The 24,631-nt window shown below is 31.6% G+C and overlaps 2 non-coding genes across 2 annotated transcripts; both read right to left on the bottom strand.

The window, feature by feature from the left end:
* Window positions 1-8,059: 8,059 nt before the first annotated feature.
* Window positions 8,060-8,178, bottom strand: LOC148608189 (5S ribosomal RNA). The gene has a single exon (XR_015915679.1). It is a non-coding gene; the product is annotated as a 5S ribosomal RNA (ribosomal RNA).
* A 5,816-nt stretch (window positions 8,179-13,994) lies between these two features.
* On the bottom strand, window positions 13,995-14,113 carry LOC148608188 (5S ribosomal RNA). The gene has a single exon (XR_015915678.1). It is a non-coding gene; the product is annotated as a 5S ribosomal RNA (ribosomal RNA).
* Window positions 14,114-24,631: the final 10,518 nt, after the last annotated feature.

The following is a 24,631-nucleotide window of genomic DNA, read 5'->3' as shown; positions in this document are numbered from 1 at the left end:
TGTAACTTTTAATATAGGAAACTGTGATGTTTATAATCAACCACTGTTTTATAATAGCTTGATGTTCGTATCTGGTAAAGAATGGGAATGTTTTATAAAAGCTGGTATTGTACTAGTTAAAGATATATCATATGAAGCTATACCTGGATTTTTGCCAGGTCAGGCAATTTTTGATATGATGAGAGAAAAAGAAATAGATGTTAATTTTAACATTGTCAGGAAATTGTATATGTTATTATTGAATCATATTTCTGCTGAGTGGAAAGAAGTCGTTTTGACAAATTGTCATTTGAAAAATGAAGAACTCTCCCAATTTTATGTTCAATTCGACAGTAAAGTGTGTGACATGACGCTATGTACAACAAAAAGGTTTTATTCATTACTATTACAAAAGTGTTTTATTAAACATAAATGTTATGAATTTTGGTATGATCAATATGGTATTCATGAAAGTGATTTCCGTTTTGTGTGGAAACAAGTACATAATTTTTGGAAACCATCTGAATGTATTGATCTAGACTACAAATTGTGTCACAACAGGATTTTTACTAATGTTAAACTTTGTAAGATTGGAATAATAGACAGTAGCACCTGTCAAAATTGTGACTGTGAGAAGGAAACTTTATTTCATATTTTTTTGACATGTGAGTTACTTGTTAAATTTCATGATTTTATGTTTGATATTTTAGAGACACTATTTGTAAAATCAGAGGAAAATTTGATACATAACTATACTTACATGAGGATATTTATGCTGGGTTTATCATCTAATGTGAAAGGTGTTAATATTCATTATGTTAATTTTTTGTTGTCTATTGGAAGACTCTGTATAATGAAGCAAAGACAAATGTTCAAAAATGGCACAAGAGGTATTAACCTAATAACATATTTCAAATACACACTGAAACATTATATTAGTTATTTTTATTTCTATTGTAAATTTACAAACAGACTAACAGTCTTTGAAAAGAAGTTTTTGAAAGATAATCCAACTGTGATGTTAGAGGAAGATGTGCTGTTATTCAAACTGTGATAAATTGTATATTCTTAAGTTCTGTAACATGATGATTTTATAGATATTCTGATTTGTATTGTTATTTCGTATAGTTTTATTCAATAAAGATAAAAAAAAAGGCACCGGCCTCCTAAGCCGGGGATTGCGGGTTCGAGTCCGTCGGAGGTATACTTTTTACAACATCTGTTCTTTCAAATTTATCCACATAGAAGATAAAACATGACCTTTTCGACTTTAATTTTACAAATCTTTCAATAAAAAGAAAAAAAAGATCCAGCTAGCAAACATACAAAGAAGCAAATTAGAAACCAACAAAAAGTGTATTGTCTACGGCACCCGGTATTCCCAGGCGGTCACCCATCCAAGTACTAACCGGGCTCGACGTTGCTTAACTTCGGTGATCAGACGAGAACCGGTTTTTTTTTTATCTTTATTGAATAAAACTATACGAAATAACAAAATAGAATTTCCATACCAAGATTCATATCTAGAACTTTTGATAAAAAATAAGTGCAAGTATGTTTCCACCCTGCATTAGACGAGAACCGGTGCTTTCAACGTGATATGGTCGTAGACACTAGTTTATTAAAATAAGCACATATAAAGCTTCGAATCACCGGAAGCTGGCTTTCTTTACTCAATTTGGCAAAAATTTAGATCAGAATGTTTATAAAAACTACAAAACAATAGATTCAATCATTTTTTAGCAAGGAACATCTCAGTACATGACTGTCTAAACTGCATTTTCATGATACAATTTTTGCAATCGTGCTCTTTTATCCTCTGATGAAAGGAAATGATACATTATACCACTTGGGTGATCTTCTGTTTTGGAGAAATAGATTTAAAGTCTTCTTTACTATACATTTTTCAAGTTTCAGCATTTGTTGACAACAGTCATTCAGCACACAAATGACATTCATATTTAACGACATCTTTTGTGGAAGCCTCCGAGGCCCAATGGATAAGGCACCGGAGAGATGGTGGTTTTTGGATGTACCATATGTAAGATGTAAACATTGACGTCCGAGAATTATTCTTTGTTTGGTGAGTTCTTCGCCGTATTTATGTGTATAAACATTTTCTGAACATTGATTTGTTACCTTTGAGCTAAATTGATAATAATTTCTGCATAAAGATTCGTTTGTGATCCCTTTTTCCTGCTTTTTTGTAGCAGGAAAAAGGGGGAGGAAAGGTGCGTTCGATTCCTTTTTTTGAGATCTGTCTGTAAACCAATGGCAAACTCTGAAAGAAATGGACCAGAAAGGTCCAATAGAAAATTCTTTAATGGGGATTGATGAAATTGAAGCGCAGTGTGGTAGAGGAAATATTGTAGCATGTGTGCCAAAGTCTGGCTGCGGATATGAAGTGGTTTTTAGAGAGAGGGAGATGATGGAACCTATTCTTGGTGATATGTCAGTTGGTGGTAAAACATGCAAAGTAACTGAGTTAGAATCCAGTTTTAGATATGTCTCAATACTCAACTTAAGTATGTATGTCACTGATGCTGAAATCATACAAAGATTTTCAAAAATTGGAGTTGAAGTGGTGTCACCAATTAAGAAACATAAAATGAAGTCAAAAAATTATATATATGACGGAACAAGAGTCTTTAAGGCAAAACTTCCACCTAAGATGAAGTCTATTCCTTACTCGATGAAATTCTCCGTCAATGAGAAAGAGACTGCGTACTACCGTGTAGTACATAATCAGCAAGTAAAAGTATGCCATGGATGTTTTAGTCCGGACCACATATATAAAGACTGTCCTGACTTCAAATGTTTTGAATGTGGTGAACAAGGGCATATCAGTAGAAAGTGTTTGAAAAATAAGTGTTCTTTCTGCTTCTACAAGAAAGAGAACTGTAAGTGTAATACCTTGAGAAAGAATGATATGGGAAATTCATTTACAGAATTCCAAACTGATGCCTTCTCGGGCACGTTTAGGCATAATGATAATAGACATTCAAGTAATAGAATGTATAACATTGAGAGTGATGACACAAGTGTTAATGATTTTGAAGATGATGAATGGGCACGGAATACTAGAAGGTGTGAAAATGACAAAATCAGTGTTCATCTCCATCGTAGTGATGATGTTAATCATGTTTCCACTGATGGCGAAGCTAGACATATAACTGGTGAGGCTGTTATTAAGCCAATGGCGAAATGTGGTAATGGTTTTGCTAGCCCTATCACAGAAGATGTTGAGGAAGTGAACTTGGATGATGTTCCAAATGGCGTTGCTAGCCAGTGTACTGATGAAAGTGACGGTGCTAGTCACTATGAAGAGAATGATGTAGTAGATGGTAGTGATCTTTCTAAGGTGGTGGTTGGTGATACTGTTTGTGACACGGCTCATTGTGTTAAAGATATGGAAAGTGGTGAAGGAAAAGACAAGACAGATACAGATATAGATCATAACAATATTATAAATGATGTAGGTGTAAGCATGGTTAATTTGGATAAATTAGATAGTGTTTCTGGTGTGTCCATGAAAAATGTTTCAGATATTGATAATATGTCCATTGTAGACAATGCTGTCTCCTCTCAGGAAGAAATTGAAAGCCAGGGAGGAGACAGCCAGAGTACATGTGATACTTTGGATGATTTTGAAATGGACACTCATTCACTGACAAGTGATTTTCAAGGGGTGAGTGGTGATGAATTTACTCTTGTTGGTAAGAAAAAATCCTACTTGGGTATTAAAAGACGAAATAAATTTCAGATTAAGCCTAATTTAAAGGCAGCTAGATTGTCAAATGTTAAAAATAAGTCAATGAAGTAACAATGGAGTGGAATATGTCATTAGTTTTGAACTTTTGTTTTGTGATGGCTACTTTTAACTTCATTAGCCTTAATTGTAATGGTTTGTGTGACAAACATAAAAGGGATTGTATTTTTGCATTATGTATTGAAAGAAAATATGACATTGTTTGTTTACAGGAAACATTTTGGACTGATAAATTGTATGATGATATTCAAACTGATAAAACTGTATGGGATGGTGAGATGTTTGCCAGTAATAGCATTTGTAATAGGAAAGGGTTGCCATTCTTGTAAGTAAAAGGTTGAAAAATGTTTTTAAAGTTTGTGAGAGTGTATGTGGAATATTAGTTTATTATACAAGGTAAAAATCATGACAAATGTGTGGACATAATTAATTTGTATGCTCCAGATAATATCAGTGAAAAGTGCATTTTTGTTTTCAATGATTGTAAAAGTAAAGTATATGGAGATGAATTTCTTGGAATAGCAGGTGGTTATAATACCACTCTCACTTCTTTAGACAAAAGTGGGAAAACGGTTTTGTTATGCTGACAAATCTGTTAAATGTCTGACTGAATTAATAAATGAAAAAGGTTTATCTGATGTATGGAGAGATAGAAATATAGGTGTTAAAATGTTTTCAAGAAAACAAGTTGTACAAAGTTTTTTAACTCAAAGTAGAATTGATTATTTTTTAGTTTCTTGTAATTTGAAACCATTTATAAAGAATGTTTTTTATAATGATACATCTTTCAGTGATCATTCTATTGTTAGTATGAAATTAGATTTTTCTGAAGTTGAAAAGGGACCTGGTGTTTGGATTTTTAACAAGTCCTTATTGAATGATGATTGTTTTGTTGAAAAAATTAGAAATATTTTACTTGATGAAATTGGTTCAGATTTTTATTTTGCACATCCATTAATTTGGTGGGATAATTTGAAATATAGAATAAAGAAAACAAGTCAACTCTGTGGTAAGGAAAAACAGAGAGAGTTATATAGAGATTATTATAGAATACAGAATCAGTTACAAGAATTGTCAATAAAGGCTGCTTGTGGTAATGATATAGATAATGTCAAATATTTAGAGTTGAAAGAGGAACTTGAAGGTTTAGAAAAACATAGATGTAATGGTGCTGTTATAAGATCTAAATGTCAATATTCATTAGAAAGTGATAAAAATACAGCCTATTTTTTGAATTTAGAGAAACAAAGACAGAATAGAAATATGATAAATGGTTTAAAAAATTGTGATGGTAATGTTGTCAGTGAAACTGCTGAAATTTTAGATGTTATTCATAGTTTTTATGAAAGGCTTTTTTCTTGTGTACAAACTGATTATGAAGCCATTGATAAAATGTTAGATTGTATTAACGTCAATGTTGATGATTGTGATGTTGAAAAATGTGATGAGGAAATTAATATTGAAGAAATAAAAACCTCTATAAAAGGTATGAAACAAGGAAAAACACCTGGTCCTGATGGACTCACGGTGGAGTTTTATTTATACTTTTTTAATGAGTTGAAAGATGTTTTGAAATATATTTATGATGCAGTTGAAGATAATAAAGTTTTATTTAGGTCTATGAGGTATGGAATGATTAACCTAATTTATAAAAATAGAGGTGACAAAACTGACCTGAAAAATTTTAGACCTATCAGTTTATTGAATGTAGATTATAAAATATTAGCAAGAGTCATGGCAAATAGGTTTAAATTTGTACTTCCAAAGATTATTTCACCAACTCAGAGTTGTTGTATAATAGGTAAAGACATCTCTGACACTATTGTTACTGTAAGAGACATAATTGACTTGGTTGAAATGGATAATTTAGAATGTTATTTGTTAAAGTTGGATCAGGAAAAGGCTTTTGACAGGGTTGGGCATGAATATCTTTTCTCGGTTTTACAAAAATTTGGTTTTGGGGAGAGATTTATTTCTTAGATAAAAGTTTTTATACAGATATTTTTAGTACTGTCAAGTGCAATGGTTTCCTATCCAAATATTTTCCATTGGCAAACTCTGTTTAACAAAGGTTGCCCAATATCTGCTTTATTGTATGTATTAGTTGCTGAACCTTTAAGTATAATGATCAAAAGGAATGATAGGATTCAAGGTATTAACATTCCTGTTGTGAATATTGAAGAAAAAATATTTTCACATGCTGATGACACTACATTGATATTGTCTGACAAAAATTCAGTAACTGAATCCTTTAATGTTTTACAATTGTATGAACAAGCATCTGGGGCAAAATTAAATAAAGATAAATCTGAAATTTTGGCATTGGGTACTGGAAAAATATCAAAAAATGATTTAGATGCTTGGAAAATTAGAGAGTGTGATGGGGTTTTACAGCTTTTAGGCATATGGATTGGCAAAGATAAGAAGTTATGTGATAATCTAAATTGGGATTGCAAAGTGCAGTCTATTTCAAAAATACTGAATCTTTGGAAAATGAGACAATTGTCAATCCATGGTAGAGTAACTGTGATAAATACTCTTTTAATGAGCAAGCTTTGGTATACTCCGATGGTAGTTAATATACCAGAAAAATACTATAAAGATATAAAGAAATTGTGCATCGGGTTTTTGTGGAATGATAAACCACCTTTGGTTGCTTATGATGTTGTTATTAATAGAATACTAGATGGAGGTTTGAACTTTCCAGAAATTTTACATAAGATGTATGCGTTTAGACTTAAATTTTTAAGTCGTTTGTTAGATGTAGAGTATTGTGCTGTTTGGAAGCATCTTTGTACTTATTTCTTTTCCAAAGTACAAGATATGAAACTTGGTATTGAGATTTTGTTCTGTGAATTTAAGCAGAGACAGTTGGAGAGTTTACCCGATTTTTATAAATGTATGCTGTTTGCTTGGGGAAAGATACTTGATTATATTGAAATTGATATCAATTTGAATAATATATTTGACCTGCCTCTGTTCAATAATCCTTTGATTACTAATAATGGTAATATGCTGTATATCAAGACTTTTATAGATGCAGGCATTATTAAAGTGAAAGATTTAGCATTTGAATGTAAAAAGGGATTCATGAGAGATGAGTTTGTTCAAGATATTGTTTCTGAAAAGTTTCCACAGGTATCTGCTGCTAAGATTATTAAGGTAGTACAATGTATAAAACAATGTATTCCTGATGAATGTAAAATTTTAGTAGAAAATAATGAAAATGTTCGTAGAAATCTCAGTTTGAATATAGAATGTAATGTTAATAATAGAAAGTACTCTTTTCCTAGTACAACAAAGTTTTTTTATTCTATGTTGTTGAAATCATTATCAAAAGAACCAAATGCTGTCAAATATTGGTGTGAGATGTTTTCTGATTTTGATACTCAAAAAGTCCAAACAATTTTGAACTTTTCATTTTTACCAAGTGATTGGATTGAGTTATCATTTAAAATATTTCATAGAGTTTTATTTACTAAGGAGAGGTTATTGAGATGTCGCATTACTGATGATTCATTGTGTCCAGTTTGTGACGATATGCATGAGGACTTAGAACATCTTATAATTTCGTGTAGATGTTTGACTCGATTCAATGACTTTTTTAAAGACTTTTTACATAATATATTGTGTAATAGTTCAGCTAGCTTTATCAATATGTTAGACTTTAATTTTCTATGTTATTTCGGTCTACTCAAGAATGATAAAAAAGTTAACTTTTATTTTGTTAATACTGCTTTATCTGTTAGAAGGTTTTGTGTGGTAAAGAGAAGAAATTTAGTCATGAAAGATGAGAAAGTTTTGCACATTATTTCTTATTTTAAATCTGTTCTTCAAAAGCATGTTAATTATGCTTACATGTATTATATACAGAAAAAGAACTTTTCTTTGTTTCAAAAATATCACTTGAATGACAATCCTGTTCTGCGCATCTCTGATGATAATGTTGTGATAGACTTTTAAATATACTTATTCATATATACTGTCAATGTAATGTCAGAAAAATTTGTGATCTGTGATATGTGAATTATTGGGAGACTAGCCCAATAATTCTTTTATATGATGTTTTACTGTGAATAAAATTTTATCAAGATAAAAAAAAAGGCACCGGCCTCCTAAGCCGGGGATTGCGGGTTCGAGTCCCGTCGGAGGTATACTTTTTACAACATCTGTTCTTTCAAATTTATCCACATAAAAGATAAAACATGACCTTTTCGACTTTAATTTTGCAAATCTTTCAATAAAAAGAAAAAACAAGATCCAGCTAGCAAACATACAAAGAAGCAAATTAGAAACCAACAAAAAGTGTATTGTCTACGGCACCCGGTATTCCCAGGCGGTCACCCATCCAAGTACTAACCGGGCTCGACGTTGCTTAACTTCGGTGATCAGACGAGAACCGGTGCTTTCAACGTGATATGGTCGTAGACACTAGTTTATTAAAATAACCACATATAAAGATTCGAATCACCGGAAGCTGGCTTTCTTTACTCAATTTGGCAAAAATTTAGATCAGAATGTTTATAAAAACTACAAAACAATAGATTCAATCATTTTTTAGCAAGGAACATCTCAGTACATGACTGTCTAAACTGCATTTTCATGATTCAATTTTTGCAATCGTGCTCTTTTATCCTCTGATGAAAGGAAATGATACATTATACCACTTGGGTGATCCTTTGTTTTGGAGAAATAGATTTAAAGACTTCTTTACTATACATTTTTCAAGTTTCAGCATTTGTTGACAACAGTCATTCAGCACACAAATGACATTCATATTTGACGACATCTTTTGTGGAAGCCTCCGTGGCCCAATGGATAAGGCACCGGCCTCCTATTAGGAACAAGGAGTTTTCGAGTTAAACACGACCATCAGAGGCAGTTATGTAACTATTGTGGATCTCCTGGTCATAAGTACAGACAATGTCCACAACTAGTCTGTTTCAACTGTGATAAGCATGGTCATAAAGAGCATGAGTGTAAGATACCTCCGTGTGAATATTGCAAGAAAAGACTTAGGCATTGTTTTTGCAAAGAAAAGAAATGTCAATACTGCAACAAGGAAACATGCATTTGTCCTTGTTTCACTTGTGACAAGATGAAGGAAGATTGCAAATGTAAGTGCAAAGAATGTAGATTGGTAACTGAGAGGTGTATTTGCAGAAAGGAAGATAGTGATCATGTAATTAAGGATAAAAAAAGGAAACAACACTAAATGAGAATGGAGTTGAGGATGATCAAACAAATTACGAAGTTGAAATTGCAGATGTTTCAGTGGAAAGTGAGAAAGAAAATGGGGATTTTACAGATCGAGTTACTGAAGAGGAAGATATGGTCGGCGAGAAAAAATCAACAAAGGGTGTGGTCTGCGCGACCAATGTAGAAGTTGATGATGTGGTCTTCGGCGCCACAGAAAAGAATGATGATTTGGTCTTCGGGGCCAATAAAAATAGTGATGATTTGGCCTTCGGGGCCAATAAAAACAGGGTTAGTGTGGTCTTCGGGACTACAGAGGAGAGAAATGAAATGGTCCTTAGGACCATGACGGATGGTGAAAAGCTTGATCTGAGCGTTGGTGATGATAATATGGTCTTCGGGGCCAAAGAGGATTCTAATGTGGTCTTCGGGACCACATGTGATGATAACATTGACAGACAATGTAGTGAAGGTCTTACTGGAGATGAATCAACTGAAGGAATCGCTAAAGGACAGAAAAGACAAAGAGATGATATTTCAAGAACAGGTGACTCTGATGATGAAACTGTTTTTGTACATAAGCATATTGTAAAAGAAAATGCTGAAGAAGATAATATTGTTAGTGAAGGTATGGACACTGACACCATCTCCAGTGGTGAAAACACTGGAGTCGATGTCACATTAGAAACAGAGGTTGGTTTGTCTTGTTCTGGGAGCTCAGATGTAAGTGCTTCTGAATTTTGTACAGTAGAAGGTAAAAAAAGAAGGAACAAGATGAAATTTTATCCGAATGTAAATAATATTAAGAAAGACAAATCCAGCCAAAAGAATATTAACAATGGAGATGTTTAATGTATGTTTCAATATTTTTATTTTTACAATGGTGCTGTTTGTAAGCAACAATTGTAATGGGTTGAGAGACGTTAATAAATTTAAGAAATATGTATCAATTATTGATAATAGTAGGATTGATTTCTTGTTACTACAAGAAACCTTCTGGGATGATGATTTTATTTTGAATATTGATAGAATGTACGACGGTCATGTTTTATATTCTAATAGTAGTACTAAAAGACAAGGTGTTGCTATTCTTGTGCATAAAAGGTTTAAACAAAATGTAAAATTGATTTCAAAGGATGATGAAGGTAGATTTTTACATGTCCAATTTGAACATGAAGGTTGTATTTATAACATATTGAATATTTATGCATATAACTCTTTTAGAGAAAGATGTGAGTTTTTTACATTTCTTAATCAATATATTAGTTCCTATGATAATATTATTTTATCGGGTGATTGGAATACAACTTTGTCAAATCTGGATAGATCTGGTAAAACTGTACACAGAAATGATATGAGTTATAATTTACTTTGTAGTTTGATGTCAGATAACAATTTATATGATGTGTGGAGAACTAGAAACCCTGGTGATAAAACTTTTTCATGGAAACGAGTTAGTGATTTTTATTTACAACAATCAAGATTGGATTATTTTCTCATTACTAGAAATTTGTCAAATTTTGTACAATATGTAAAGTATAAAGATACTTCTTTAAGCGATCATTCTTTTGTGGAAATGAGAGTTGTGTTTGATGAAGTAGAAAGAGGTCCAGGTGTATGGATTTTTAACAATACATTGTTGGATAATGACGATTATGTAACAAATATGTTTAATATTATTGATGACAGTAAGAAATGTTCTCTTTTTGATGATGATGTATTGATTTGGTGGGATAATTTAAAATATAGAATTAAGAAATTCTCTCAAGTTTTTAGTAAGAGAATTGCAAAAGAGAAAAATGCTGAGTATTATTGTATACAAAATAAGATACAAAAGTTATGTATGAGAATTGCAGAAGGAGAAAATGTAGATGTAGAAAGATATGAAAACTTAAAGTTAGAATTAAGTGTATTAGAAGAAGAGAAATGTAAAGGTGCTATTTTGAGATCAAAAGCTTTTTGGGCCACAGAAAACGATAAATGTACAAAGTATTTTTTGAATTTAGAAAAGTACAAGCAAGAGAGTAATTGTATTAAAGAATTAATTGATTTTGATGATAATACTACTGTTTCTGATACTGATGGTTTGTTAGACTTACAATATAGGTTTTATAGTAAGTTATATTCATGTGTGGAAACAGACAAAAAATCAATGGATGTTTTGTTGCAAAATATAGATGTAAAAGTTGATGATTTTGATCAAGGAGTATGTGATAGTGATATTACTGAAGAAGAAATTTTTGTTGCATTACATAAAATGTCTAAAAATAAGAGTCCAGGATCTGATGGACTGACGTTGGAGTTTTATTGTACATTTTATCATATTTTAAAGGATACTTTACTGAAGGTGTTTAAGGCAGTTGAAAAGAGTAACACTTTATCAAGGTCTATGAGAAATGGTGTACTGTCTCTTATTTATAAGAAAAAAGGTGATAAAAGGGATTTAAAGAATTATAGACCGATTTCATTGTTACAAGTTGATTATAAGATATTAGCACGTGTCATGTCAAATAGATTTAAATCAGTACTTTGTCAAATAATTTCAAACAGCCAGTCATGTTGTATACCTGGTAGAGATATTGCAGATACAATAGCAAGTGTACGTGATGTAATAAATATGGTTGATGATGATGATGTAGAAGGGTATATTTTAAAATTTGATCAAGAGAAAGCTTTTGACAGAGTGAGTCATGATTATCTCATTAGAGTATTAGAAGGTTTTGGTTTTGGATGTAAATTTATTAATTGGATTAGGATTTTTTATACTGATATTCAAAGTACTGTCAAGTGTAATGGTTTTTTAACAAAATATTTTAAAGTTAGAAATGGTATTAGGCAAGGATGCCCTATTAGTGCTTTATTGTATGTTTTATCGGCAGAACCACTGTCAATGACAATAAAGAAAGATTGTAATATTAATGGTATACGTATACCTTATAGTAATGAAACTGCAGTTTTGTTTCAACATGCAGATGATACTACATTATGTTTGAGTGATAAAAAATCTATTAAATATACCTTTGATGTATTTGATTTATATAGTAGGGCATCAGGTTCTAAGATTAACAGAAGTAAGTCTGAAATTTTATGTATTGGAAAAGGAAATTTGACTGATGATGATAAGACTGTACTTGGATTAAGAGTTTGTGAAAAATGTATTCAAGTTCTTGGTGTTTATGTTGGTGTAGATATTGATGTATGTAATGATATGAATTGGAAGGATAAGATAAGAAAAATAAGATGTATTGTTAATATGTGGAAACAAAGACGTTTGACTTTATCTGGAAGAAATGTTGTAATTTCTTCTTTATTGGTATCTAGAATTTGGTATTTATTAGCTGTTTCTCCAATACCTGAAAATGTGTTGACAGATTTGAAACAAATATGTATTGATTTTTTGTGGAATTCTAAATCTCATTTAGTACAATATGCTACTATTACTGGTATGAAACAAGATGGTGGCTTGAATTTTCAAGATATATATTTAAAAATGTTATCATTTAGATTAAAATTTTTAGGGAGATTTTTAAATCCTGAATGCAATTGTATTTGGAAAAGTACCTTTAGCTATTTTTTGAGAAGAGTGCATTGTATGAATCTTTCGAGGTCAGTTCTATTTTTGTTTTTAAACAAAAAGGATTTATTATGTTTACCGCATGTGTACAGAGAAATGTTGGAAGCATGGCAGTGTATTAGAAAAGATATAACTTTTAATATAGGAGACTCTGATGTTTATAATCAACCACTGTTTTATAATAGTTCTAAGTTTGTGTCTGGTAAAGAATGGGAATATTTCATAAAAGCTGGTATTGTTCAAATTAAAGATATTTCATATGAAGCTATACCTGGATTTTTGCCAGTTCATGCAATTTTTGATATGATGAGAGAAAAAGAAATAGATGTTACTTTTAACATTGTCAGAAAATTGTATATGTTATTATTGAATCACATTCCTGTCGAGTGGAAAGAAGTTGTTTTGACAAAATGTAATGTGAAAAATGATGAATTGTCTCAATTCTATGTTCAGTTTGACAATAAAGTATGTGACATGTCGTTGTGTAAAACAAAAAGATTTTATACGTTACTGTTACAAAAGTGTTTTATTAAACCTAAATGTTATGAATTTTGGTGTGAACAATGTGATATTCATGAAAGTGATTTCTGTTTTGTTTGGAAACAGATACATAGTTTCTGGAAACCATCTGAATGTATTGATCTAGATTTCAAGTTATGTCACAATAAGATTTTTACTAATGTTAAACTATGTAAAATAGGAATAATAGACAGCAATGTGTGTCAAAACTGTGACTGTGAAGAGGAAACTTTATTTCATATTTTTCTAACATGTGACATACTTGTTAACTTTCATGATTTCGTATTTGATATTTTAGAGACACTATTTGTACAATCAGAGGTGAACTTAATACAGGAACATACTTATATGACGTTATTTTTGTTGGGTGTATCATCCAGTGTAAAGGGTGTAAATGTTCACTTTGTTAATTTTTTGCTGTCTATTGGAAGACTGTGTATAATGAAACAAAGACAAATGTTCAAAAATGGTACACGAAGTATTAACCTAATTGCATATTTCAAATACACACTGAGACATTACATTGGTTATTTTTATATGTATTGTAAATCTACAAACAGACTTTCAGTCTTTCATAAAAAGTTCTTGAGAGACAATCCCATTGTGATGTTAGAAGATGTGTTGTTATTCAAACTGTGATAAATTGTATAGTCTTCAATTGTATAATATTATGATTTTATAGACATTGTGATTTGCATTGTTATATAGTATTGTTTTATTCAATAAAGATAAAAAAAAAAAAAAAGGCACCGGCCTCCTAAGCCGGGGATTGCGGGTTCGAGTCCCGTCGGAGGTATACTTTTTACAACATCTGTTCTTTCAAATTTATCCACATAGAAGATAAAACATGACCTTTTCGACTTTAATTTTACAAATCTTTCAATAAAAAGAAAAAAAAAAAAAGATCCAGCTAGCAAACATACAAAGAAGCAAATTAGAAACCAACAAAAAGTGTATTGTCTACGGCACCCGGTATTCCCAGGCGGTCACCCATCCAAGTACTAACCGGGCTCGACGTTGCTTAACTTCGGTGATCAGACGAGAACCGGTGCTTTCAACGTGATATGGTCGTAGACACTAGTTTATTAAAATAAGCACATATCTGTTCTTTCAAATTTATCCACATAGAAGATAAAACATGACCTTTTCGACTTTAATTTTACAAATCTTTCAATAAAAAAGAAAAAAAGATCCAGCTAGCAAACATACAAAGAAGCAAATTAGAAACAAACAAAAAGTGAATTGTCTACGGCACCCGGGATTCCCAGGCGGTCACCCATCCAAGTACTAACCGGGCTCGACGTTGCTTAACTTCGGTGATCAGACGAGAACCGGTTTTTTTTATCTTTATTAAAATAAGTCATCATCATGTTCACAAATAAAAACATTATTATATCACAATAATCTGAAATATCACAGTTAATCTTTCACATATTATATGTTAAACATTAATACATTGTCAGTCTTTTCCAAAAGCGGATTGTACATTAAAAATCGTTTTTCAAAAACTCTACTTAATATCTTATTCTGACTCATGTACATATGGAAGTAATAAATATAATGCTTAAAGGTAAATTGAAAAAACTGGATCAAATTGACATTTGTTTGACCATTCATCACAAGATTTCTTCTTCTATAGATACAAAATCTCACTGTTGACATGAGGAAATTAACAAACACATCATTTACTCCTTTCACTGACCAGCGTAAACCTAAGAAAAGAAGTTGGTCACTCTCAACTAGGCTTATTCGATCGGAATCACAATTTTCAAAACATTTTGTCAATAGTAATGAAATATAATCAAGAAATTCATCTAACTCATCACATTCTAAAAATAAATGTAAAATGTTTTCTGGTTTTTGTCCACATACATCACAAATACCACTATCAGATAACCCAATTTTCTGTAGTTTAACTTTGGTATACAAAGTACCATGTAAAAGCTTAAAATCTAATTCTATCATATTAGCAGGTTTCCAGTACATATTCAAATATTTCCAGATTGGAACTAAATCAACATCTTCAATATTAAAAATTGTTTTCCACATGAGAGTACCAATAGGTTTTTCAGTACATTGACCAATCACACAGTTATACAATGTCTTTGATGTACAACTAGTTAATGCACATAATACATTTCCATACTCAATTAGTATGTCAATAGTCCTCAAAACATTTCTTCTATGAAGTTCTGTATTAACAATTCGTTTCCATTCCTCTGGAATAGCACATATTAATTTATAATATCTATCAACAATTCTGTCAATATCATAGTTTTCACATACATTTTGAATAATTTCTACAATGGCATTAGCTGGCAAAAACCCAGGTTTTACTTCATAACAAATGTCTTTCACAGATACAATACCAGCTAAAATAAAATCCTTGTAAACAATTATTTTGTTATCACTAAGTATTCTAGGATTACTAAAAAGAGGCTGGTCATAAATGTTCTCAATACTTAAATCAAAATGTATCTTATCTTTTAAAAAATACATAGCTTGAAACATTTCTTGATACACAACAGGAATATGACGCAACTCACAATTAGGTACTTTCATATACAATATATTCATCTCTATTCCCATATCATATATCTTGGAAGCAAAATATCTAAAAGTATGTTTCCACAACACATTATAATGTTCATCTATTAACCTACCGAAAAACCTTAATCTAAAAGCAAACATTTTACAATTCATATCAGATAATTGTAAACCACCATTATCTTTCGAGTCAATAATACTCTTATATTTTACAAGATGTGTCTTTTGACTCCAGATATAATTGACACATAATGTCGTCACCTCTTTGTTAACCCAATCAGGTAAAGGTATCACAAACAAAGCATACCAAAATTTTGACATCATTAATGAATTTATAACAGTAACTCTACCTTGTATTGTTAAATGTCTTTGTGACCACATGTACAATAAACGCTTCAATTTGTCAATTTTTGATTTCCAATTCATTTCTTCACAAAGCTTCTTATCATTACCAATAAAAACACCTAAAAGCTGAATTATATTTTCACAAATTTTTAAACCATAGTCAGTTTTTTCTACATCAGATAGCAAACCACTACCAATACATAAAATTTCTGTTTTCTGTCTATTAATTTTTGCACCACTTACTCTACCATACAATTCAAATTCATCAAAAGTTGCACATATAGATTTTTTATTACAAACAGACAAAGTAGTATCATCAGCATGTTGATATATTAATCCAGATTTGTCACTATTTGGAATACTTATACCTTGAATATCATTATTCTGTACAATTCTACTATGTAAAGGTTCAGCAGCAAGTACATACAACAGAGCACTAATTGGACATCCTTGTCGTATTCCATTTTTCACATAAAAATATTTTGATAGAAATCCATTACATTTTACAGAACTACTTATTCCTTTATAAAATATTTCTATCCACTTTACAAACCTATCACCAAAACCAAATTTCTTTAAAACTTGTAATAAATAAAAATGACTAACTCTATCAAAGGCTTTTTCCTGATCAATTTTAACAATGTAACCTTCAAGTTCATCTTGTTCCACAAGTTCAATGATATCTCTCACATTTGCTATATTATTACTAATATCTCGTCCTACAATACAACATGTTTGATCTTCAGAAATAATTTTAGGTAAAATATGCTTAAATCTATTGGCCATCACTCTTGCTAATATCTTATAATCTACCTGCAGTAGAGATATAGGCCTATAATTTTTAATACATTTTTTGTCACCTTTGTTTTTGTAAAAAACACTTAGAACACCACATTTCATGGATCTACACAATTCACCTTCTTGTTCAATGGTTTTGAATAACTGTAATAAAATATCTTTCAACTCATCATAAAAAGTACAATAAAACTCTACAGTCAGTCCATCTGATCCTGGACTTTTATTTTTTGACATTTCTAAAATAGCCTTATGAATTTCTTCAGGAAATATATCAGCATCACAAGACAAACAATCATCATCTTCAACTTTTTTATCTACACATGCTAAAAATTCATCAATTCTATCTATATCAATATTAACAGAAAAGTATAAATTGCTATAAAAATCATATTGCAATTGTAAAATACTATCAGTATCTGACACAATTTTATTGTCAGGAGTTAACAACTCCTTAATTGAACAATTTTCTTGTTTATACTTCTCTAAATTTAAAAAGTATTTAGTATTCTTGTCAGATTCAACTGCCCATATAGCTTTAGATCTGAGAATAGCACCTTTACATTTTTCACTCTCATACTCTGATAGTTCTAATTTAATACTCTCAAGTTTTGTTACATCAATAACTTCACCATTGGCAGCCCTATTACATATATTACCTATAAGATTTTGTAATCTATAATACTCTCTTTTCTTTTCTCTAGCTAATTTAGATGACAATATCTGAGAAAATTTCTTTATCTTATATTTCAAATTATCCCACCATATTACAATATCTCTAGTATACAATTCATTTTCTTTTTCATTCACAATCATTTCTCTAATTTTTCTAACATATTCATCATTAAGTAACAGAGTATTGTTCAAAATCCATAGTCCAGGACCTCTTTCAACATTATTACAATTTAAATTCATAATTACAAAACTATGATCACTCAGTGATGTAACATTGTAGTAAACATTTTGTACAAAGAAGACAACGCTCTACTGATTAAAAAATAATCTATTCTAGATTGTTGTAGTTCCCCATTTGATACTCTTTTCCAAGAAAACAATCTTGAATACATATTTCGAGCCCTCCATACGTCATATAAATGACTACTTTCTATAATTTGGCACAATTTTCTACATGGTTCATCAACAAGATGCTTTGTTTTACTGCCTCTATCAAGATTAGAAAGAGTAGTATTAAAATCACCACCAACAATAACATTTTCTAAAGAATCAATGTAAGTTTGCACATACTGAAAAAACTTAACACGTTCTGCGTTAATGTTTGGTGCATATACAGAAATTAAATTAAACACAATATTATTTTCAGTATATTTTACATGATTACATGTATAAATCTACCTTCAATATCTTTATGAACAAATGTTACTCTATTTTTGTCATAATTACTAACAAGTATGGCCACACCCTGTCTACTGTTATGTCCATTACTATAATATATATCGCCATTAAACAAGTGTTTAACACCATTTATATAATCATCACTCCAAAACGTTTCTTGTAAAAATACAATACCAAATCTTCTATCATCAATAACACTTACAAGTCTTTCAAAGTTATGTATGGATTTCAGCCCATTACAATTAAAAGAACATATAAGTACCATTACAAAAACAAAAGCATATAGTTTATATATAATCTTATCCATCATCTTAAAGTTCAGTTTTTTTCATTAGATTTTCTACAATGTTTCCCGTTAAGATTGGGAGTCACTTTAATTCTACCCCTTCTTTCTAATTTTCTTTCTAATTGTTTTTCTTTTTTCCTATTTTTCTTTAAGTCTTTACTACTCAAAGAAAATTGATCACTAGTATCAGGAGTACTCTGTGATTCCTCATCAGAGCACCCCGAATATAAAATATCAGATGCACCTTCTGCGGTGACTTCTTCGTCACCAACTAAGGTGCTTGCTGCCTCAGCACTATCTACAAAATTAGCAATCTGGTCTAAAAAATCTATTTCACCAGAAGAAATATCTTCATCTTGTATTTTAATCTTTTTACCATCCTTTCCCTCTTTACATAGCCGTGATGCCTCATTCTTATAACTGTCAGAGTCATCTTCATCATTCGCATCCCTTTCCTCACTACTATAATCGTTTTCACTAGATGAAACATCCAGTTTTCTCTTTCTGTTATCATCACCAACTTCCATTTGTTCATCTTTGTCATCAACACCAGACTCTGAAAAAACCTCACTACTCAAATGAGACTCTTCAACCACTGCTTCTTTCACCAGAGTAGTATCCACTTCATCATTAGTGGACACCTCGGAATTTAAGTTTTCAACTTCATCATCTTTTTCTTGTGAACTAGTACTATCACACGAACAAGGATGACAATTGCAGTCCTGGCAAGGACAAACACAAGGTTCACTTCTACAAAGTGAACACAAATTACTTTTCAAATTGCATTGACATGGCTCAGTTTCGCAAACATAACAAGCGCATGTACATGTAGTTTGTCCACACACTGAACATTTGCAATTGCAAAAGAATAAACCACAATCGTTGCAGCCAACTGTCGTCGGGGATACGGATTTCTACGCAAAAACCCATTTACACAAACGCACAATTTTGGAAAACGCTTACATCTGTCACATTTGTCAGCCTTACAATCTTTAAGTATATGTCCTCTATTGCCACAGCCATTGCACTCAATGTAAGGGCATTCTTTGCGCATATGATCAGGTGAAAAACACTCTGAACACACTTTAGCTTGATTGTTATGTTTTACTCGGAAATATCGAGTGGTAGAACCTACTCTAAACGGCATTGTCCATGGTAATGCAGAGATTCCCTGTGAAAATTTGCATTTCACAATTCTAGTGCCATCGGCAACTTGTGTTCCAGGGACTGTTTTTCTATAAACTGGAGACACTACGGAAATTCCTTTGCTAGTTAACTTCATTGTAATGGCATCATCCTCGATAAATGCAGGGAGTTTCATAAATGAAACTATAACAACATCAGAAAATAATAGGTTCACACGGTATCTGCGACCTGCTATATCAATACCATCAGCTAATTTAAAAGCGTTTTCTTGTGTATTCATCGTAATATCATAGCATTCGGAATCATTTTTCACCACTGCTAATACAGTATTGATTCCAGTAACATTCTCAATAGACTCTATGATAATCCTCTCACCGCGTATATTAGTATCTATTCCTTCAATGCGGAACGTACACTCCTTGAGATATCTCCTATTTTCATGAACATAAGTTCCCTTCCTTCAAAAGGAATTATTCCCATTCTTTCTTCCGGAATTCATTCCAACTCCAGAACTTTCCGGTGCGTTGGTCCGAGAATCGTTCATTTGGCTTTCAGACATATTGTGAAAAACAAATCAAACACACCGCAAACCCCCCTTTTTCCTGCGCGTAAAAGGCAGGAAAGGGGGAATATACGAAGTGTTCGTGCACAAATAACAATGAATATGAGTTCTTTACATCAATAATTACTAGCAGAAACAGTTCATCAATTCAAAATTTGGCGTTAGACTCACCAAAACATCAAATCATCGGGAGCTCCAGGAATGTAAACATACATACGGTACATCCAAAGACCGACCCCCAGATCAGAATGTTTATAAAAACTACAAAACAATAGATTCAATCATTTTGACTGTCTAAACTGCATTTTCATGATACAATTTTTGCAATCGTGCTCTTTTATCCTCTGATGAAAGGAAATGATACATTATACCACTTGGGTGATCTTCTGTTTTGGAGAAATAGATTTAAAGACTTCTTTACTATACATTTTTCAAGTTTCAGCATTTGTTGACAACAGTCATTCAGCACACAAATGACATTCATATTTAACGACATCTTTTGTGGAAGCCTCCGTGGCCCAATGGATAAGGCACCGGTGAGCTGGTTTTTGGATGTACCATGTTTAACATGTAAACAAAGTGTTGTCCGAAAATTATTCTGATTTTGGTGAGTTCTTCGCCATATTTGTAACTGTAAACATTTCCTGAAGTTTAATGTGTATTATATGATTGAATGTGACATATATTATCGCATAATATTTGTTGAATAGCCCCTTTTCCTGTGTTTTCGTTACAGGGAAAAGGGGGAGGGAAGGTGTGTTCGATTTATATTCAGTGGTTTGACTAAAGACTGATGGCAAACTTTAATAATAGTGGGGGAGAAAGTTCCCGAAAAAACATGAATTTTTCAAATGAACAGTTCTCAAAGGAGAAAACCGTTTTAGTTGGGTGCCCCGTAGATGGTTTTGGTGCCGTGGAGGCTGAAATAATTATTGATGAAATTGAGAAGAAATGTGGTGTTGGAAGTGTCGTTGCATGCGTACCGAAAAATGGAGTTGGTTATGAGGTGGTACTAAGAGAGAGAAAAATGATGGAATCCGTTATTGGTGAACTATCTTTAAATGGTAAAAAGTGCGCTGTTAATGAATTAGAGGCAAGTTTTAAGTACGTTTCAATTCTAAATTTAAGTATGTATGTCTCAGATCGAGAAATTATTGATAGATTTTCCAAGATTGGAGTGGAGATTGTTTCTCCGATAAAGAAGCATAGGATGAAGTCGAAGAATAATGTCTTTGACGGCACTCGTATTTTCAAAGTTAAACTTCCGCCGAACATGGCTTCAATACCGTATTCAATGAAGTTTTCAGTTAATGAAAAGGAGACGGCTTACTACCGGGTTATTCATAACCAACAAGTCAAGGTGTGCTCTGGGTGCTTTAGCTCAGAACATATATACAAAGACTGTCCAGAATTTAAATGTTTTGAATGTGGTCAGCAGGGGCACATTAGTAGAAAATGTTTAAAAAACAAGTGTGCGTTTTGTTTTCGAAAGAAAGACTATTGTAATTGCAAAGCCAGAGAAGAATTGCAAATTGTGAATCAATTTCCACAATTTTCTTCTGAGAATTTGCAGGAAATGTCATGTCGGGAGTTGATAAAAGAAGCAGATGAGGAGGCTATGAAAACCACAGATGTGAAAGTTGGATATATGGATAAAAATTGTAAGGAGAAGGAGGTTTGTACAAGTGTGCAGGAGAATGTTGATTCTCGTGAAGATACAGATGTAGGAGATAGTATGGAAGATGGAATCGTGAGTGTAAATGGCGATGCTAGTCATTACACTGAGGATGTAGATGAAGTGGGTTTTGGTGAAAGTGCTAAAGGTGGTGCTAGCCTTTGCACTGATGATGAGGGTGACGGTGATTGGAATGGAGATGGTATTTACATTGATCAGGAAGAGTGTTTTGAGATGGATGATGGTGTTGATGATGACATTGCGGAATGTGTCAGAGATGATAAAGTCAAGAAAGGTACAGATAAAGAATTAAACGATATTTGTTTGAATAATTGTAATATTGAACCAGTTTTGCTTACTAAATCAAATGTTGAATTGTCTGGTGAAAATAGAATTGATAAATTGTCTGATGGTTTAGGTGTTGAAAGTGCTGTCTCCCCCCTTGAACAAAATGACAGTAGCCAGGGGGAAGTCAGAAGTTCATGTGATTCTCTGGATGAGATTACTATGGACACTTTTCCCGTGGTCAGTGAAGACCAAGAGGAAAGTGGAGATACTTTCACTGTTGTAGGGAAGAAGAGAAATTACTTGGGTATTAAAAGGAGAAGTATGCTTAATATCAAGCCTAATATTAAAGCAGCAAGGTTGTCAAATTTACAAAAACATTTGAATAGTTAATAATGGAGTGTTTAATGTTGTATATTATTAGAATTATTTTTGTGATGGCTACTTATAACTTCATAAGTTTTAATTGTAATGGTCTATGTAACCAAAGTAAAAAGGATTGTATTTTTTCATTATGTAATGAAAGAAAGTATGATATTGTATGCTTACAGGAAACATTTTGGAATAATATTATTTTTGAAGATATAAAGAATGATAAGACATTATGGAATGGTGATATTTTTGCAAGTAATAGTAACTGTAATAGACAGGGTGTTGCAATTCTTGTCAGTAAAAACCTTAAAAATGTATTTAAAGTTTGTGAATGTGTACCTGGTAGATTTATTCATATTCAAGGTAAAATCAATGATAAAATTGTAGATATTTTTAATTTGTATGTTCCTAATAGTGTAAGTGAAAAATGTGAATTTTTTGAAGATTGTAAAAGTAAAATTAAAGGAGACGGATATGTTATAGTAGCAGGCGATTTTAATACTGCACTGTCTCCTTTAGATAAAAGTGGGAAAACTGCTTTTTATGCAGATAGGTCTGTGAAATATCTTAATACTATGATGCACGATAATTGTTTGTTTGATGTCTGGAGAGACAGAAATGCAGGTGTCAAAATGTTTTCACGAAAACAAGTTGTACAAGGTTTTTTGACACAGAGTAGAATTGACTATTTTTTAGTTTCTAGTAATGTTAAGCCCTGTATTAAAAATATTTTTATAGAGATACTTGTTTTAGTGATCACTGTATTGTTAGCATGAAATTAGATTTTACAGAGGTTGAAAGAGGACCAGGTATCTGGATTTTTAACTATTCCTTATTAGATAATGAAGAATATGTAACAAGAATCAGAAAGTTATTAGAAGATGAAATATGTTCAGATTTTTATTATTCAAACCCTCTCATTTGGTGGGATAATTTGAAATTTAGTATTAAGAGAATAAGTCAAATCTATGGCAAAGAAAATCAGAAAGAGAGAAGCAAAGAATATTTTAAATTGCAAAATAAGTTACAAGAATTGTCAGTGAAGTCTGCATGTGGTATAGAAATTGATTATGTAAAATATTTAGAATTAAAAGATGAACTTGAAGCTATAGAAAAACATAGATGTAATGGTGCTATATTAAGGTCTAAATGTCAACATGCCTTAGAAAGTGACAAGAATACTGCTTATTTCTTAAGTCTAGAAAAATATAAACAAAATAAGAATTTGATAAGTACTTTGAGAAATTGTGATGGTAATGCTGTTAGTAGTACTGTGGAATTATTAGATGTTGTGCATAATTTTTATGAAAAATTGTTTTCATGTGTAAATACTGACAATAATGCAATCAATGACATGTTAGATTGTGTTGATGTTAAAGTTGATGATATTGATATTACTAAATGTGATGATGATATATGTATTGATGAGATTGAACAATCATTGAAAGGAATGAAAAAAGGCAAAACGCCTGGCTCTGATGGATTGACTGTTGAAATCTATCTTTATTTTTTAAATGAATTGAAACCTGTATTGAAATATATTTATGATAGTATTGAAGAAAATAAAGTTTTATCTAGGTCTATGAGATATGGCATGATTAATTTGATATATAAGAATAGAGGTGACAAATCTGAACTTAAAAATTTCAGACCTATAACTTTATTAAATGTGGATTATAAAATACTAGCAAGAGTAATGGCTAACAGGTTTAAGTTTGTATTACCAAAAATTATATCACCTACTCAAAGTTGCTGTATTATAGGTAAAGACATTTCTGACACTACTGCAAGTGTTAGAGATATTATTGATTTGGTTGAAATGGATGATTTAGAATGTTACTTGTTGAAACTTGATCAGGAAAAAGCATTTGACAGGGTTGGACATGAATATTTATTTTCTGTCTTGCAGAAATTTGGATTTGGGGAGAAATTTATTTCTTGGATAAAAATATTTTATACTGACATTTTCAGCACTGTCAAGTGTAATGGATTCCTGTCCAAATATTTTCAATTAAAGAACTCTGTAAAGCAAGGTTGTCCTATATCAGCTTTATTATATGTATTAGTAGCTGAACCATTGAGTACAATGATTAAAAAGAATAGTAGTATTAGAGGTTTGAATATTCCTAATACAAACGTTGAAGAAAAGATTTTTTCACATGCTGATGACACTACTTTAATTTTGTCTGACAAAAATTCAGTAGATGAAGCCTTTAGAGTTTTACATT

This window comes from Perna viridis, chromosome 9 (genome assembly GCF_037379345.1).
Source record: "Perna viridis isolate PV_CMFRI_1.1 ecotype Kerala chromosome 9, ASM3737934v1, whole genome shotgun sequence".
In the NCBI taxonomy this organism is placed as follows: Eukaryota; Metazoa; Mollusca; class Bivalvia; order Mytilida; family Mytilidae; genus Perna; species Perna viridis.
The sequence above is the reverse complement of the archived record's forward strand: the minus strand, read 5'-3'. Positions and strand labels throughout refer to the sequence as shown.